The following is a 19,312-nucleotide window of genomic DNA, read 5'->3' on the forward strand; positions in this document are numbered from 1 at the left end:
TTTTCCTTGAAATTAACATTGCATGTTCCGCATGAAAAGAAAAAGAAGATCTCACACAAGTTGCTCTCGCTCCAACTGCTCCACTTTTGGACTGGCATTGTTTTCATCTTCAGGGTCATTTCCCTCATTACAGCCTTCCTGCACTGAGCTATAAATACGCTACTGGGAGACTAAAGCTTTGTTCCTGGAAAGGTCTTTGAATGGCATTTCTACATATTTAATACGAGACCGCGAACCCAAAAGATGCATCTCTGTTGCCTGTGTCAACACTTTCAACATCATTACCAGAGCAGAAATATCTGCGGTTGTTGTTAACCTTTTTTTTTCCCCTGAATGCATGGAATGCTTTTTGTGTGTGTTTACTGCACCTCCTGTCTGTTTGGTGCATCACTTCGGTCTCCAGCCTTATGTCACTGGGAAACAACCGTCGTTCTCGCCGAATCCCATCTGATTACTCGAGCATTATCATAAACATCCGCGGAGCTTCCAGACCGTTCTACGTCCCGCCGAGATCTCGGCTTTTTCATTGTCTGTTTTTGTCAACGGTTGACTAATGTGCCCGTGCTCCGCACTGTCACCTGACAGCGCCCAACAGGCCGCTTCAGACTCATTCCGTTCCGGGTGAGACGGTGGCACGTTGACACCTGGCTGCGCGGACCAGTGTTTTCCACGGCGGGCCCCGCTGTGTTCTTCCAAGCGTCTGATTAAAGCTCGCTGGGTGGCGGCAACACCTCGGGGGCTCATGTCCTTCTTCGCTTGCCACGTGGCATCCAGGACACGGCTGGGTAAAACAGAGCCTTTGTTCAGGACACGGCGTACCTCTGAGGTGGGGTGTGAACCAGGTCCATTAACAAGTGCTCCTGAAGGCAATGAATTGCCTGCGTGGTGAACAGCGGGGACACTGCTGTATACAAATGGATTCGGCTGGGTTCCATTTAAAGGGTTTTCGTGTTCATCTGAGGACAGACCTGCTGCATTGTTCTTCGGGGAGGAAGTGTGACTCTGTAATGGCTCCCGAGTAGGAATCAGGTCGTCAGACGCTGATTTCACATCTTTGTCCTTTTGTGCGTTTGGCATTGGGTCAGACATGCAGAGAAAGCTCCCAATTTACCAAACACACTTAATTCAAGCTGTAAAGTCTTGTGTTTTAAAAGAAAATGCTTGTTTATCGTTTGTAAAATAAAAACATTTGCATATCTAGCCATGCAACATTAATCGCAATTTATTTTTTTTCCATATTTTAAATGATAATTATGCATTTTATTTATGACTTAACATTTATTCATAGATCTGTGGCAGTAAGCAATAGATCAATTAATCGCATGATGAATCAAAACAAGCTCAATAATTTCCATTTGCATAATTTATCATTTTCCTTTTTCCTCTCTACCAAAAACTGGATCTCAACTAACCCTTTTTCTTTTTTTTTCTAAGGACAATTGTGTTTCTAGAGACTTTATAATTCATTTATTTATTGTTTCTGTTTCATTTATTTATTTTGGAAATTTAAATGTCTTCCCGTTCCAGTGTTATATGTTCATCAGAATTTAAAGTGTACTGATCTTGCATTATTTTGCAATCACCGTTATATTACTTGAAAAGGGTCTCAAAACAACATTATTGTTTATTGTAACTAATTGCGATAAAGAAGGAGTAGCATAATCCACATTTTCAGTTTAGAACATCAACTTTTCAAACCATAAATCTTAGTACAATATTACGCTCTCACTAAGTTGATGTATGAGTTCATAACACAACATGCATAAACAGTAGGGGTACACCGACTGCAGTTTTGCTGGTCGAATGGATATTACCGATGTTTAAAAAGCCTGACCTGCAGATTCCAAATATTGGCCTGTACCTTGTTTTTGTCTGAAATGATGCTAAACATAGCAAGAAAATCGCAGAGTTGGCAACAGATGGGTGACATTTGTTAACTGCCAGTCTATTAGTCAAACCTCTGTCAGGGCAAAGCAGAAGAGGACAGTGGCTGATTTTTAGACCTTTGTAGATTTAAATAAGATCGGTTTCACAAGCAGATCGGCTGATCACCGATCTCCCAAAATTAAGGAAATCGGCACTGATAAATCGATCTGTCTCTGTGTTGCCCTGCGACAGACTGGCGACCTGTCCAGGGTGTACCCTGCTCTCGCCCGGAACGTTAGCTGGAGATGGGCACCAGCAACCCTCCCGAACCCACCAAGGGACAAGGGTGTACAGAAAATGGATGGATGGCACTGATAAATCGGCTGCCTGAGAAATCGGTTCTCCCCTAATAAACAGATATATCATTCTCTGCTGGATGCTGCACACATCGAACAATAACCACTGGCCCTTTTTGAACAGTACATTTGTGAATTGTTCTACATCTAAATAATTTTAATAGCTAATATTTAATACCCTTGCAAATTCACTTTTATAGTGTGGCAATAGGGTATTGTTTTAAAAAAAATGTGTTCTTCAGGGCATTCCCATTGAAATGAGAAAGGTATTATTTTGTGCTGCATTATGATTTTCCAACACCCTCTTACGCCACCTCTATTCACAACAAACCCTGCTGTTAGCCCTGAATACCCTGGCGAGGATGCTTAATTATGTGAGCACACCTCTGGGACACAACCTCCCTGATTCTGCACCAAAAGTTCTCAGTCGCCTGCTAAAATTGACCAATTTCCATGGGAACAAAGTACACCTCCAATGAGATCATATTGCGTCTTATCACTCCGTGATGGTGCCAACCCAGATCCCAGCGTGAGACTGTTGTTGCTTCCATCCTGACAAATTGGCAGGAACACAATCTGTCTAAAAACACAAACACAAACCCCCACAAAGAAAGCGTGCTCTCCTGCGCGCACATTTAGACAACATGCAGATTCATTTAGGACAAGGGATTGAACCTTCAATCAATGTTCAAACCTACCAAACTGATACTTTTGAGTGATTAAGTAGGAAAATAACTGAAAGGTGTACATAATCTCTGACACCCAGCTACACTATGCTGTCCAAAGCTGATTTAGTTTAAAACGTATGCTCAGAGGACTTAATATCCTGGGCTGGTTGCTCTCTACGGGAACCTGCATCGCTAACGAAGTGGTAAATTCAGTGTTAATGAGTGGCTTCACTGTTACCACCTCAGAGGTAAAGCCTCCTGAGCTCCATATTCTCCCCATCTGTTGTGGTGTTGGGAGGTTTGAAGGGAGAACAGACGCTCCACATTTAAAAGCAAACTTCACCGTTACTCCCAAACAGCAGGGTGGCAAAAACCATCAAAATATGTCGGTGGAAAAAAACTTGTAAGGCTCATTAGCAGCCAACTCGCACAACCTGTGTCTATATATAACGAAGAGGGCTTGAGCAGAGAAGCGATTTTTAGAAATGTATTTGCTTCTATTTACCTCATTTAGTCAAAGTTAAAAGGCTGACTTTGCCTTGCCTGAAGATATTTACAGGGATTATGGGCTTAAATACAGCTAAGCCGTATGCACAGATCAATCTGCTACAAGCTTTCACTAACCCTGCCCAGTATCCTTCCCAACACACTTTTTTTTTGTTAGTTTGAAAAACGGAATTTATGGGAAGCTTATGCATTCACTTAGACAATGTAAACAAACATCTCTTGTTCTTCTAATGTTAGATAGTAGTTTTTATATTCTAATTTCCAAATCGAAAGAATCCAAATTTCATATTGTACATGTTCTCTTATAAAGACAATTTACAAGAGAACACTAAATTAAAGTGGACACAAACAGGAGCGCAGTGATTGGTTGTTCCAGTGGGGAGGCGACTCGCCAGCAGTACATGCAGAAAAATACATGCAAAACAGATGTGATCAGTCCAACTTACAACCACAGTTAAAAACACAACCTAAAATCCTTCAGGTTTCTGTCGACCTCTACTGTGAACAATAAAGATAAGCATGTCTTTTTATTTCATAATTGTTTCACAGCAGAGTGAAATTGAGAATTTCATTTGAAAGCAGGTGAAAATAGTTCGACAGTCAACAACCTGCTCCTATTACGACACAATGAGTCCAAAGATCAAACGCTCTATCAGAACCCATCAGAACAATCTGCCATCATTTTCTCTGCATTTCCTGAAAGGCTGCAACCTGTGGGGGATCGAAGATGACATCCTACCGGCCCTGTCTTTTCTAAACCATCAATGCAAGTCACACAATGTGACTATAGTGAAAAGTGGATGAATGATTTCTATTGGATAGAGAGATAGAAACAAAAATTTAAGCTCCTACGACTTTTCTAAAAGTAGTACATTTAGTTCCGAAATATATTATGTAAGTTATTTCTCGGGAAAAAAAAAAAAAAAGATGACAGTGGGTGTTTAATGTGTAGGTGAGCATTACTTTCAGCACTTTGTGCAGGAAAGAGTAAATCTGCTGGAAAAACACCAACACTTGCAAATCATTGGAGCTACAGTCGGGGAAAATAAGAATTTGATACGCCATTGATTTTTCATATTTCCTTACTGACAAAGAATGGAGAGGTGTGTAGTTTTCATTTTAGGTACAACTCCAGAGAGAGACAAAATCTAAAACAATACAGAAAATCAAACTAAGTTTTACATAATTAATTAGCCATTTTCAGTGGTGGAGAAAGTACTCAAAATATGTACTTAAGTAAAAGTACAAATACACAGACAAAAATGTACCAAAAGTGAACCAAACCAAAATGAACATGGTAAATGTTTGGCATTCCAACCCGTGTCCACCTGGAGCAACCTGGTCTTCACCAACACTGAGAACTATATGAAGACCTTAAGAATCTGGATGGTTGACTTTACTTCCATTCTACCTGTTCCCCGTTGAAACCCTGTGTGGCAGCACGTTTGTAGACCAGTCTTAAAAGCAACTGGGACAAATCAGTAAAACCATTTAAACCACTGAAGTTGTCTGTGTGGATCAAGAGCGAAACCTGAAGTTCCTCTGCCATCAACTTCACAGGAAAAAAACCTAAACAAGCAGAAGGGAGATGGTGGGTTGTTGGGGGCCAGCAACCCTTAAGTACTGCAGTGCACAGCTTCCTCAGTTAATAGGATCTATTGATTTATTTGACACAATGTGAATTTATGAAGCTGGCCCCTTTAGTGTAAGAGTATCAAAGCGCACCTTAAACAAACACCACAGTAATCCCAAGGTGAGGCTGTTCTTTCAATGAAGAGCCACTGTGGAAAAAAAGTTAAAAAAGAAAAAAAGAAAAAGTTTTTTTTTTCATTGTGCTACAGCAGCTCTGCAGTCATCCACGGCATCAAACAACAGACAATTGGGTTTAAATTAGCAATGTTCACCGTCCCATTCTTCAAAGTGACCGACTGAGAACGCAAAGCCGCAAAACACAATCACACATTCATAAAACACCCAAATAGTCTTAAATTTGCTCAAGAGGAGATGGAGGGAGCGTGGCGTCACCAAACGTCTTTGTCAGGATTACGTTCTTTTATCCCTCTGAATCCTCGTCACCCAAAGGTCATTTCCATAATAATGGTTTCTGCTTTCCCTAATGGGATTTCGCCTGTGATTATGTATGCCAGTGCCTTGCGCCGACAGAGTCAGCCATGTCGTCTTGAATTGCACAAATGTAATTACATAAGGTCTTTGATAGCTAAACAATATAATTTACTGCTTGAGTGGAGGCACATATTGGAGCCATAGATGCCGGGTTACAAAAATGAGAATGGAAAATACTAGCAGCAGAGGTGGCATGATCCCGAGAATATTATGTTCTTAGAAGGAAGAGGGGAAAAAATGGTGATGCAACAACAAGAATAATCCCGTGAGCATCTGAAAGAAAAAGAGTCTCGTCCAAGTTACTTCTCATGCATCTTTCAGAAAATTCTTGCAATTTGGGGAAAATGCTCTCATTTGATTGGAGATGATGAAACTTTGATGATATTCTATTCAAGATAATGTAGAAGGTTGTAATACACTTCTACATAAAAGGCAGTAAAGACAGTGTAATCTATGAATTCAAGCACATCTGGATATGATTTCTCTAATTACAAATGGTATGTGAATGTTCAAAGCGTAAATTTCCCTCTGTACTTGAATGTGCAGGATGATTGTGGAAGACGCTTGTGTTCCATGTGGCTCTGGCTTCACAGGTAGACTGCACATCTTACTGCTACATTTGCATTGTGTTTCTGGTTTTTATCTGCTTTTCCTGGGCCTGCCACAATTTTAGCAAAGAAATGAATGAGATAGCCATGGGACTGGGATTATGCCATTTGATGGGGGGGAAAAAAACACGAGACAAGCTTAAAAACTGAAAACTGAAATTCTTAAAATATAAGGTTTTCACCGCAGCTTATTAATGCAAGCAGCTGCCATATTGTAATGAGAAGTCGGCCATACAAATTGTAACTTGCAGTAGTTGGAGTTTCTCTCGCTTTCCGAATAGAGAATCTGACTTTGCGGGATGTTCCAGTTGAGTTTTCTGACTGCGAACTTGGAATTTCAGAGTTCAGACAACAAATAGAGAGCAACATTATCATGACTGATGTTAACAGAAACTGAGTCCATTTTATTTTTGGTTGTTTTATTTTGTTTACGAGTTCGAGTGTTAAATGTTCTTTTGAAAACAAAGTGTATTTATTTTTGGCAGGTGTGCTTGCATTATTATGTCATTACCATTACATTAGCTTAAAATGGTCTTCAAACAATATCGTTTATCAAAATCATTTTTGAGTCAAATAATCGCTCTGCAAAGTTTGTTATGGTGACAGGCCTGGCCTCATCTTGTAAAAGAATTCTAAAAATCTTGAATCAGATTCAACTTTGCAAGACCAAGTCAAGCTGCTATTTTATTTTTTTTAGAAGAAGTTTCTTTCAAAGCTTTCCAACAAATTCATACTCCTCTTCTCTTTTCAATGCATTTCCAGTAAATACACAGTGCTGTGAAAACCTATGCTATTTTTTTCTGTCTGTTTCTTTATTACACTAACACTGTTTTCAAATCTCATGCTTGTTTAATTCAGTTCGAATAAATTCGAAGTGGTTCAGCTTCTTTTCACACCATAAAAAAAAAAAAAAAACTCTAAACAAACCAAACTTCTGTTCACTATAAACCACATGAGAACCTTTATGTCATTAGCCAGATGTGTCTGGGGCAGGAGGACCAAATGTAAATACAATGAGTGCGTCCTGTTCTGAGCTAGCAGAGCACAGGCTAATGATGGTGGCTCATCATCAGCTTGTTTCTCAGTGCTATAGGATAGTAATTAACCAACCAAGTAGCAGAGCCTGTGGGCAGGGTAATACAGTCAGTAAGCTGTCAAAGTGTGATGAAGCTGAGGATGATGACAAAAGGTTCCTCGACGTCTATTAATTCATAAGAGTGGAGGTAAACTTAGACTGAATCTGGACCACAGAATGGGCTGTAATTAGATCTGCACAATCAAATCTGTGTCCAACTACTGTAGTACTGTAAACATCACAACTTCATTAAACCAAACACAATCTCTTCTTTGCCCAAAGTTCAACACAAGTGAAGAAGGAGAAGGAGAAGAAGGAGAAAAAGGAGGAGGAGAAGAAGAAGGAGGAGAAGAAGGAGAAGGAGGAGAAGGAGGAGAAGAAGGAGAAGGAGGAGAAGGAGGAGAAGGAGGAGAAGGAGAAGAAGAAGAAACCCTCCTGAAAAACTGTCCGTAACCGGTTTCCCCTCTGCCCCCGCTCCCGAAAAAAAAAAAAAGGGAAGAAGTGAAGCGGCTGTGATGGTAGATTTACTGATGAAAAAAGGTGAGGCGAGAACATTGGGAGTGATAAAAGGGGACAGGGAGCGAGTGACAGTTGGGTTAAGACAGAAGTCATGTTCAATAGCAGGTAGAAACATCAAACAGAGAGTTCACAGGAAAACCATGCAACCTCGTCTTGAAGGAGGATTTTCTGTTGTGTGGAGTAGATTATATCTGTTCAAGCTGCTGACATGGCCTCATTTGCTGCCCGTAGTGTTGGAGGGGGATTAAACGATATAAACTTTAAAGCTTTAAACAATACCTTTCAAAATTAAACGGATTAAGGGAGGGACGTCTGATGGGGATTTCCCAGGGCTTTGTTAGTTTTAAACTCCACTCCTTTTTTTTTTTTTTTTTTTGTTTAAGAAGAAAAAGGAGGAAGAAGGCAACCGGGGAGGGAGAAGGAAAGAAGAAAGAAAGAGAAAACACAGCAGTTAGAAATTTCTCAGGCATGTGACCGTTTTAATGAGGCTGCTCTCACGTTTGAGGAGGGCAGTGGGCACAGGAGAGCTGCAGAGCAGATGGCGCTCGTAAACATCGTCTCTGCTCTGTTTAGATACACGACTTCTCATCTCCCGACGCCGAGAGGAAAACAAACCCGGAACGTCACCGCGAGCGCTGCCCACTTGCCTGCTTTTTGGCACGTCGCGCCGGATCGTCCAAATGGCACATTTCCATTTCCCGCGTTTTCCCCGCCTCATAACCATATGCATGAGGCGGACAATTGATATATGCAAACCTGTAATATGTTATAAGTATGCAAAGAGGACGCGGAGACGCAGTAGCTGCTATTCTTGTTTTAGTGGCGGTTAGAATGTCGACTTTTAATAAATGTTATTATTACCGTCTAACTGGAAGTAGATAAACACTAAAGCGAGACAGGAGTGGCTGCTCTGATGCTTTCCCGCTGCAAGTGATGCGCGGAGGAAAAATTAAATATATATCAAACTTTGCTGCTTTGCCGCAGACATGTGACCATCCAGATGAAAGGGAGTCGATGTCAAACTGCTCTCCAAATTGAGGACAGGCTCCACATTACCGAGCAGACATCAGTGAGCTGAAATTTCGAGGCATGTCAAGCATAGCAGCTGTTGGGATGAAATCTCTCATTACCTATCTTTAAAACCTAATGTGAGCGCACCGTGGCAGGAGAGAGGAGGAGAGGAGGGGGTGGGCCTCTGTTCTCTGGAATGATAACCAAGTGATTGAGTTCAACACTGGAAAGAAAAAAAAAAAGACTTTCTGATGGGACCAAATAATACTGATGTAAATGATTTTGATTTTCATTTGGCAAATTACTTCTCAAATGCACCATTCAAATATGGTTGGATGCGAATGATAGTAGCTGCTTGGTTTTGATAAATATTTTGGTTTCAGTCTACATTAACCACTTAAAATTTCCATCAACCGGCTTTAGAGACTTGTTAAAGGGGTAGTACTGTGTATTTTCCAGGCACATAGTACCATTTTATAGCTCAGTCATGTAACTATGTTACCTTCAATTGTTATAAAGATGCTATGTATCAAATATGACCTTAAAAAAAATTGAAATCGATATTTAATGCCTTGAAATTGGAATCTGAAGGCTGAGTTCCTTTCTTTTTAGGAAGTCATCACAACATGGTTTCTCTTTTACATTTTTACCAGCGTTGCTCTGAGTAGATTGTATAATAAGTCCAGCACATGTGCAGCTCCACCAAATGTTTTGCTAATTGCTCCTGGCTAGTCTGAAGGAGTTGAATGGGGCTGCTGTGCAATGCAGAAGCTTGAAAGTTTGGAAACTGCTAGATCCACCCAGAGGTTTTGCACAGCTGAATAGTCGACATGGGAGATTAAAGGATTTGTCAATTATGTATAAAAGAATCACAGCAACATTCCAGGAGTTTTTTTGATGGTGGAATAACATAATATGACGCAAAGCTCAAAAGAGTCAATTTTACATAATTCTGCTTTTTTTAAAAAGGTTTGTACAAGACGTGCAAAATCTTTACAAGTCACTTTCAACAAAGAGAAATAAACTCAATTTCATTCATATCTCTGTAAATAGAAAAGTACTTTAGGTCACATGCTTTTAGGAAAACATGAAATGGTGAATAATGTGATTCTGATAAAGCCACACTTTTCTTGAAACTTATTTTTTTACTATCATCTTTTTCCCACCAGTGTCTCTGAATTTTATGATCTTGGTCTCAGAGACCAAATACATCAATAGTAAAATACAGTAAAATACATCAATAAGTAGTTTCAGTGCATGAAACCTTATATGGAAGTGGGAAGAGACAAAAGGATCAGAATCTATTGCTGACATTTGAAACTGTGCTGATTAGATCTCGACATGTCGTGGTCAGTTATTTTCCATGTCTCATAAAAATAAAAAAAAAGTGTAATGTTTGGATTATTCCCTGTCTTTTCTTGAAACGGTTTGCTTATTTCAACCACTTAATGTTGCCACCATATCACCATTCACTTCTTCTATTGTTAAAGGCATTTATAGCAGATTAGCGGCAGGTTTACATGCAGAGCTGGCAAACACCGTATGGGGCCCCTAAAGCAGAATTTAACCAATGAGCCTCCACAGCACCACCAGTAGCATTAGTTCAGCTTGATGGATTTTGAGTTAACCACCAACAGATATAGCCATAAACAACACTTTTAATTTGACTCTCACATTAACCAGATCAAAGTACTGATTAAAGTAAGACTTATTCATTTGGTTTGGCATTCATGTCCGATGTACGGCTTTTCAATTCAGATTCAGGAGAGTCCAGAAAGAGGTTTTGGCCGGAAAACTACCGTTTTTATCCCCCGTTCCCGCTGTACCCCCGTATCATTATTTTCCCATAAATATGGTATAAAATTCTCTCCCCCTGCTCTTATGTTAGTCTCCCAGTCTTATTACGTTACTCTATGTTCGCGTCTCCTGCTCTTACGTTTTATGTCTTTCAATCCCTCCCTTTTAACAAACATTTTTCTTTTTATGGTTATGGCTATTAAATTTGTCAGTTCTTTTAAATCCAAAATAGTTATAGATTTGAAAGAAAATAGTATTCTAAATAATATATGATGTTGACAAACATAGGCTCATTCTTATTCTGGGCTCTCGCTACATTAAGTTCGGTGTAAGAAGTCAATACTCTTTTGGGCCCCCTGCTGGAAGAGGAGCCTGCAGCAGCAGCTTATTATCTTTGCCACTATGTTAGAATAGAGCTGCAAAATTTTTTAATGTCAGTCATTTTTTATGTGCTTAATGGCATCAAAAATAGCTAAATGGAACTATTTTTGCTTAAGTTTATAGTATAGAGGTATACTTCTATTATACAAATGTAGTCCAAACATATAGTATACAAATGCAACTAATTTGTCTTAACTGTTACTCTTATGAAATGTCTATGCTAAAGACATTTAGCATAGAAAAGTTTACATTTTTGGGCTACATTTTAGCAGTTTGTTTTATCAGTGCACAACCAGACAAGGTGTCAGAAATCTGAATAAAAACTGGAATCAGATGTTGGCTGCAGAGTCCTGGGAGTGGCTAAAAAAAAAAAGAAAAGAAAAACAGCACGCCTGTGATCACAGAGAGGTCAAAGACGACACGAGTGGCAAACAAAGGAGAAGAAAGCCTCTGAAGACGAGACGACAAAAAAATAAAAAACTGCAGCTGTCAAAAAGCGCAGAGGAATTCCAAAGGGCAACAAAAGGCTGTTTATCCAACTCTATCAGGAGAAGTGGACAGCTGGAGCACGGCAGCCTTGACAGCAGAGGGAATCCCCTGTCACTTCGCAAGGCCTGCACTCGTGCAAGCACGTGTACGCTCGCACACGCATGTGAGATGATTAGCCGGTGCTGCTTGTCAATTGCACCTTTTCTAACCTGGATCAATGAGTGGTCTTGCACCAGGGGGCCTGTATCGGCGCCTGCCATTAACATGTGAGTGGCACTCTATCAGCCCCTGCTCTGCACGAATCAAAGGGTCGGCCGGGGAAGAAAAGGCGCTAATATTTCCTCAATAACCCCAGAGAGACACCATAGAGAGATGCAAATTGCCTCCCAGGAGACCCCGGGGGATGTGAAGAAGAAACTCGCTGGGAGGCAACAGGAAGCTAATGAGTATAATGGTAAATGTATACAAGGAGAGCGAGAAAGCCCTCTCTATTCATACCAATTAATGCAATCTTATCAATGGAGGTGTACTGTAGGAGGAGGGACCGCGTCTAACCCCCCGACTCGCACCCTCACCAGCGTCTGTATTATTCAGCGCAGGCTGGGCTGCGGTCATTAGCCCCGTGGGAGGCTGGGCTTGGTCAGGCCGAGCCTGGGGAGTTAAGGAGATTTTAAAAAGCACTCACTCCCCACATCAAAACAAATCAGGGTGAATCAAAGGGGCTCAAAATGCGTCCCTTTCTCCGAGGGACGAGGGAGGGAAACGCCATTGTTCTGAAAGGCTTGCTCTTCCTGCAGCGTCGCCGCGGAAACGGAGGCAAAATGAGCCAGAAGTGGCCACATCAGTCAAGCTGAGAGGATGAAAGTCGTATAGTATCACTTAAACACTAATTGTGTTAAATAACCGTGCATAGTAATAATTAGAAAATGATGACAGTGATAGATTTAATCATTTAAGTGGTGCTTAACAGCTGTGATATTTTAGCTTTCCTTTTTTCTATATCATTAGCAGAGTAACGTTTTTTTTTTTCCTTTTTTTTAACTATCGGGTAATCTTGCCAACCTGCAGCAAAAACATGAAAAAAAGATGTCGGAAGGTAAGAATTATGCTTCCTAAATTTTAGCAGGAAATAAATTAGAGATGCACTGTTCTGATATTAATATCGGTATCAGTCCTGATATTGAAAAAAAACCTAGATCGGGTATCGCAACAATGTGACCGATGGAGCAGAGTTAGATACATTTGTAATTCAGAATTAAAAAAAAACCTTTTAAGTAAATTCAGCACTGATATCGATCCGATACCTATATTGGAGCGGTGTCATCCGATCCTAAACCTCAGATGTCTGTATAAGTATCAAAAGTGAAAAAAGTGCATCCCTAAAATAAATAACACATTTTTCTTTGATTTCTCTCAGCTACTTCATCAGTTGTTCTTAAATTAGTTGATGCTATCAACTGATGCCATCAACTACCTAACAGATAGTTATTCTATAGATCCTAGGCCCCTGGGCCCCAAAGACAATGTATATTTTCATTTTTTTAATGTGTTTTGCATTGTACTTTACATATAATACATCTAATGTTATAAATTGTACTAATATTTTGGGATTTATATATAATAAATTATACTCGAGTACTTGCAAATTATGACTTTATAGTGATTTTTTTTTTTTTTTTAGAACATTAAGCTACAACTCAGGGGCCATATTAAACTTACCATGCATCGATTCATATATAAGGCTGCCTATTAATATATTGTAATTTGCATAAGTAAACATTTTTTTTTGTAGTAGATAGGGCACCAAATCTAGCTCCAGCCCAGGGGTCTGCGTCCTTGTAAAACCGGCCCTGGCTATCCATAAAGCGTGACAAAATTCTGTATTCATGCATAACTACGTTATTACTGGTAAAAAAAAAACAAGGGATTTAAAACAAATCTGTGCTGGGATGTAGTTTAACAAAGTGTTAGAGCTCCTAAAAGGGCAAAGAAATGCTTTAAAAGCACAAGCAGCAGAAACGGCGCCTCGTTTTCCCATCGAAGGTCATCGATCGGACGGAAAAACAGCACCGACTGGAGGAGGATTTACCTTCAGCAGCTCGAGCGAGAGACCGAAATGAAGGTTAATATCTATGTAAGTTTCTCCACGTTTAATCCCATACTCCAGACGTCGTCGAGCGCGCCGGTAAAAGCTCGGCGTCAGCATAATTGGGCCTAACCTGTGCCCCGCGCGCTCAAGTCTCTCAAATATCACATCCGGCTCGCAGAATAAAAGAGGCAAATTAATGAGGAAAGTGCTGAGCTCAACCTGAGAAAGGTATCACAGAACGGGTTAGGTGCTGCGCACTTCAGTAACAATAGGAGCCCCCACCACCACCACCACCACCACCCAGAAGTACTAGAACAGAAAATCCAGACTGTTGTGCACAAAAACCACTAATAGTCTTTTACGTCTGTGTGCTTTGGTTGAAACCACATCCTTTTTAGACAAAAAGCTAAAAACACAGATTCATTAGATATAACTGGAAGCTCATTTAGGTTCCATCCACATTTTTGCACACAGTGACATCAATGTTTTTTTTCTTTTTCATTAGGAGATCTTGTTTGAATTTCCCGAGTTTACACATAAATCATTCAGCGTTCACTCGGGCCATGCTACCAGATGTTGCCTTTCAGCGTGGGAGAATCAGTGATCATATTCTGCCCCTTAGTGGAGAAAATGAGCCACATCCCGAGTGAAAGAAAGGGAGCCAGCAGACGGCCGGTGGACAGCACAACAGACAGCTCATGACTTGGCGCTTCACTCGGCCTTTTGATGGGCCGCGTCAAGCTCACACCCCCCTCCCTCCACCAAACAAGATTCAAGCACCTAAAAGTCTAAAAGGGAAATTCCTCCCTGGAAACAATTCACTTCTGTGCACCTTGAAGGGGGAATGCCATTCAATATATATGTAAATTTCAAATTGAGAACATGAAAAACATCCCAAAGTTGGAAAACAAACAAAGAAAAAAAACAAAACAAAACACCAGTGTTTGCATGTTGACAATCTGAATTCAGTTTGAGAAGCAGCTCGTCTGAAGCTTCCCATATAATCAAGGCGTCATCATGTGTCAATCAGCCGTAACCTCGGCGATGTATTCAATTATGTTTCTGGGAATCCATCACAACAGAGCCGCCATTACAAATTAGGGGAATGGAAACGCGTCTTTATGCTGTTTGCTACGGCTGAAGCCATGAATATTTCCTGGAGTGTAAGCAGCAGAAACACAAAGGAAATGCCAGTAAGATGAGAGATATTTCACTCACAAATGATTTTGTCAGATTTAGAGCCTTGTTCCAACCACCAGCATCATTGTATGTGATTTGCTGATACAATTTGATTTGTTCAAATCCGACCCGGAAGGAAAAGGGGGAAAGGTACTAAAATTGTTTTTTTGGGGGGTTTTTTCTAAAACAAAAATATGAGAAGTGTGGTATGCATCTGTGCTTACAGATTTTTTGCTGCAATTACAGCTGTTAATCATTTGAGGTTCTACTCAACTAGTTTTGCAGTCGAGTGGTGACTCAAAGTAACTCAGGTCTAAACTGTGAACATTCTGCCATTATATCACACAACGAAGTAACTATGCTACCTTCACATGTCATGAAAATGCTGTTTGAAAAAGAGAAGGAATTTGACTTTGCATCATGACCATATCTGATGCCTTTAAGAAGCTCCTACCCTTCCCGTATCCATTGATTCCGTTAACAACCGTAGGAGCTCAGCAGACACAGAGCTCCACCAGGTGTCTGCTAATTGCTGCTGCCGCTAGTCTGGAGGAGCAGTCATTATGGAACCTCTGAATGGTTGCCACAAGAGATTCAAGGAATCCTCAAACATGCATGAATTAATCAAGACAACACTCCAGATATGTTAATGAGGGAATAACATTGTAACTTCTTATAAAGCAAAAAAAAAGTGCATTTTACATAATACCCCTTAACTCTCGTCTTTAAGGCCTATCAGAATAAAGGGAGCTAAATAGAAATTCACACCACACTTTTCAGATTTTTAACCATTTCATTTCTACTTCACAGTGAAGCACTACTAATGTCTGCTACATAAAATGCCAATGAGCTTACACAAAAGTTTGTGGTTGCAACTTGGAAGATTTGACCCAGTTCAAGGGGGTGTGAATACTTTTGCAAGGTAGCCTAATACGTAATTTGACATTTCCTGATTGCTAAGTCAAAATGTGTGCTGTGTTTTTACAGTGATCAAGCGACTCAAACAGAAATGCATTTCCATTTAGGCAAAAATAGCTGCTTGCATCAGAAGGCACGTTGTTGAAAACAAAACAGAGAGAAGCTGATCAGATCGCGGAATAACGACGTTCTAGACTATTTAATGATGACACGATCCAGAGCGGTGGCAGTTTTAACATCAGAGAACAAAAAAAAGTTTGTTTTTCAATAAAAAAGAAAAAAATCAAACAAAGAATATGGCATCATAAACAGTAGCTGTGTGTCAGTGATTCACCTTCACACTGCAATATAATCAACAGCCTGCTTGTCACTCCCCTACAAACCTGCCAAGTGTAGGGGTGGAAGCAGTGACACATGTAACTGACATCTCAGGTTTAATTTGACTGGTAATCACACCCACCTTTAGTTTCAGAGCGTTTCACACATCTGAGCCACAGTTTCAGGTGTTAAGCTGGTAAGGAGGCACGCAGCCGTGACACTGAATGATAACACCTCTTCACACACAGTCACATTTTAGCTTTATGTTCTGCCATTATGGTTTTAGCAGCGACAGCAGAGGAAGAAAGTTAGACTCCACACTTTTCAGTTGAAATGCAACCGGAGCTGAGATCATCGTTATCGGCTCGAGCAGCTCCAGCTCGGCTCAGTGGCTGCTTGAAACCAAACACAAACATGCACGCTCGACTGCCTGTCAGCTGGGGATGCTGGTAAACCACGAGTAAATAATATCTCTTAATATAACGCTACAGTCTAATGATGGCACGAAATATTTCCAGGTGTGGGACTGATGGTGTGAAAATGTGTGAGGGACACAAATCACAGAGATATTGTATTTTTTCTGCTACACAGAAAAGAAAAGTACATCATTTAAAAAGAAAAGCACAGCAAATGGGATTTTACTTTTTTTGTATTGTATTCAAAATAGGGCTGGGACTTTAACGCGTTAATTTTGATTATTAACTTGCATTCACGTCAATGTGTTAAAAGCTTTAATGCACTTAATTGCTTTATTTATTAATTTTTTTGAACATACAATGTTTCTGACAGGAACCTTAATGTTCATGTTTCTAGTGTGCCCGTAAACATGACACACAATCGATATCCACAAACAGCGATGGATGACAAATCTGATTCTCTTGGCCTGCCAGGGTTTAATTTTTGCTTTGATCCGATTGGACGAGGGACAAGACTATTGTTGTGTTCAAGTTGTGCTAAAGGGAGTTAGCCTATCAGCGTAGCTGTCCGAGGCTAACATGGTCTCTCATTGTTAAACATGCAGCAGCGCAGACGTGAGAGTTTCTGATGTCATCAATAGTGGTTGCCTTACCGAGAGCCCGTCCAGAGTGTATCCTGTCTCTGATGTAATGACCGATGAAGATAGGCACCAGCCTCCCAGGGACTCTGCAAAAATAAGCTAGTTTAGACAATGGATGGATGACTTACAAAAAGAAAACAGAGAAGTCAAGAAATCATCAGAGCAGAAGGTGCAAAAAAAAAAAGAAAAAAGAAAGCGTTATTGCAAGAAAGAGGACCACAAAATAGTTTCTAATTAATATATTTAAACACTGTTTTTCTGATCCAGGACTGTTTTTTTGGTCACACAAGAACTTTCTCCCCATTCCACCTAATTCACAGCATCCCAAGCAAAGAGAGAGCCCTGTTGTTAAAATGAAAACATGTTTTATACCATGCAGCTATGTGAAAACAAAATCACATTGATTGGTTGGAACAATTGGTGAGCTAACCTGTCGGATAGTTATTGATGCATGTTATCAGTTAAAATAATTCCTGACATATGGAGTGTGCACTTGTATAGTGATGCAGCAAGAATCTTGAACTGAGTGTAACCTGCACCGTGTATAAAATGCTGTCTCACACTGATTCTGTTACTCTGCTTTGACCTTCTGTGCCTCAGTTCAAGTACTATTGGCACCTACTACAAGAATCCACAGAAACCTTCTTAAAACACTAATTTTTTTATCCCTAACAAAGACTAACAGCTCATTTTCGCTACTGAAGCATAAAATGTTCACATCTGCAGGATGGAATGCTATACTAGCACATATTAATATCTACAGTTCTATAAAATACCATTCAGGTTTCTTGCAGTGTATGATATTACACTAAAGTTAACTTGTCTACCAAATTAAAGTTATCTAAAGTTAGCTTTTCCTCTAAGTTAGCTTTAACTTGGTGTACACTACCAAGCTACAGCTATCTTGTCCACCAAACTAATTTTAGCTTGATGGACACTACCAAGCTAACTTTAGTGTAACAATTATAACAGTTCACCTGATCCACTCTCGTCAAAGTTTTTTAGGCAATACTTAACATTTAACACTAATGCAGCAATGTATCCTATGGAAACGAGATACAAACAAACATTTTCAATTTAAGGTGTTTTACATTTCTAAAACCATTCAAAGCGAGGTGACAGTCCATCCGACTCGCTGTTAGCCCTTTATCATTCAGGATTTGTTTACTTACAAACTCTGTACATAACCACATAATTCTTTAACAGGACAGGAAACTGTCACTAATCCCTTATCAGACCCTCACCTTAAAAATCCAAACTATACCTTAAAGCAAGAGTGTCCAAAGTGTGGCTGGGGAGCCATTTGTGTTCCATGGAATAATATGATTTCCAAAATCCATATGGTTTATCATCATTGTTTTTAATATTTAGAGCATTTAGATTAATTTCTGAAGGGACCTTCTCCTTTTGATTTTACTGGCAGCTGGTAGACTAATTTAGGTGCATTATTGCCACCACTAGACTACAAACTAAAGTGGATCTGGATAACAGATCCAGATCCCCAGGGGGGGAACTGTGTTCAACTTCAGAAATTTAATAACCTTTATGCATACTGAAGAGGACCTCAAGAGTACGAATTCATGACCTGATAATGGGGTCCTGACCCCTGATTTGGGAACTAGTGATCTGCTAAACTTACAGCTCCCTAGCATCACCTGGAGCTTTAAGTGAAAGGTGATTAGTGACATGGAAACCAGGTGAGTTTAATTAACAGCATCCACTGCAGTTAGTTGAGAAACATGAAAACCCCGAACACAAGAAAATAGATGAACAGGATGATCACAGCAGGAAAATCAAAAGATTGAACCAATTATGGGATACCAAACCTATTTTCTACACAACATGAAGAAAACATTACAGTACTAGCATGAGAGAATAGTTATTCAAATTAAAAGTAAATAATTACTTTATAGTTTACAATAACTTGATGGTAGATCAGCAAAAACATTTTTATATTCCCCCTCTAAACAAATCAAACTGGTGTAATTTATGTAGCAGAAATACAGTCAATCACAGTCATTTTATTTTACACAGTTAAAGGTAATTGTGCTAAACATTATTTGAAACACATCACCTTTTCTTAAACATGGTGGTGGCAGCATCATGCTGAGTGGATGTTTTGTTCAGCTAGAGTAGGGAAGTTGTTCAGAGTTATTCAGCAGGGGATAGCTACAGTGAAATTAATTATTAATTATTAATTCCATGGCAGATTAAAGATATACAGTTACTTGCATCCTGGAAGAAACTTTAGTAACTGGAAGTAACTGGAAATGAGTTTTTGACAGGAAACCAGTAAGGAGGCTCATCCAAATAATAAATCAATGACTCCATTGATTTATTCAATTCTTTA

At 39.8% G+C, this 19,312-nt stretch overlaps 1 long non-coding RNA gene across 2 annotated transcripts in view; it reads right to left on the reverse strand.

Annotated features, from left to right (window-relative positions):
* Positions 1–18,675, reverse strand: part of LOC108166208 (uncharacterized) — a 62,823-nt gene extending 44,148 nt beyond the window's left edge. The window contains exons 1-2 of one of the 2 annotated variants that reach the window (XR_014087368.1): positions 18,227–18,675; positions 16,975–17,048 (exon numbers count right to left, since the gene is read on the reverse strand). This is a non-coding gene — a long non-coding RNA (uncharacterized LOC108166208). Of the gene's footprint in view, positions 1–16,974; positions 17,049–18,053; positions 18,193–18,226 lie in introns of those variants that run through there. The other variant, XR_014087369.1, reaches the window with a different exon arrangement.
* Between the last annotated feature and the right edge of the window lie 637 nt (positions 18,676–19,312).

This window comes from Poecilia reticulata, chromosome 4, assembly GCF_904066995.2.
Source record: "Poecilia reticulata chromosome 4, P_reticulata-male-v2, whole genome shotgun sequence".
Taxonomy (NCBI): domain Eukaryota; kingdom Metazoa; phylum Chordata; class Actinopteri; order Cyprinodontiformes; family Poeciliidae; genus Poecilia; species Poecilia reticulata.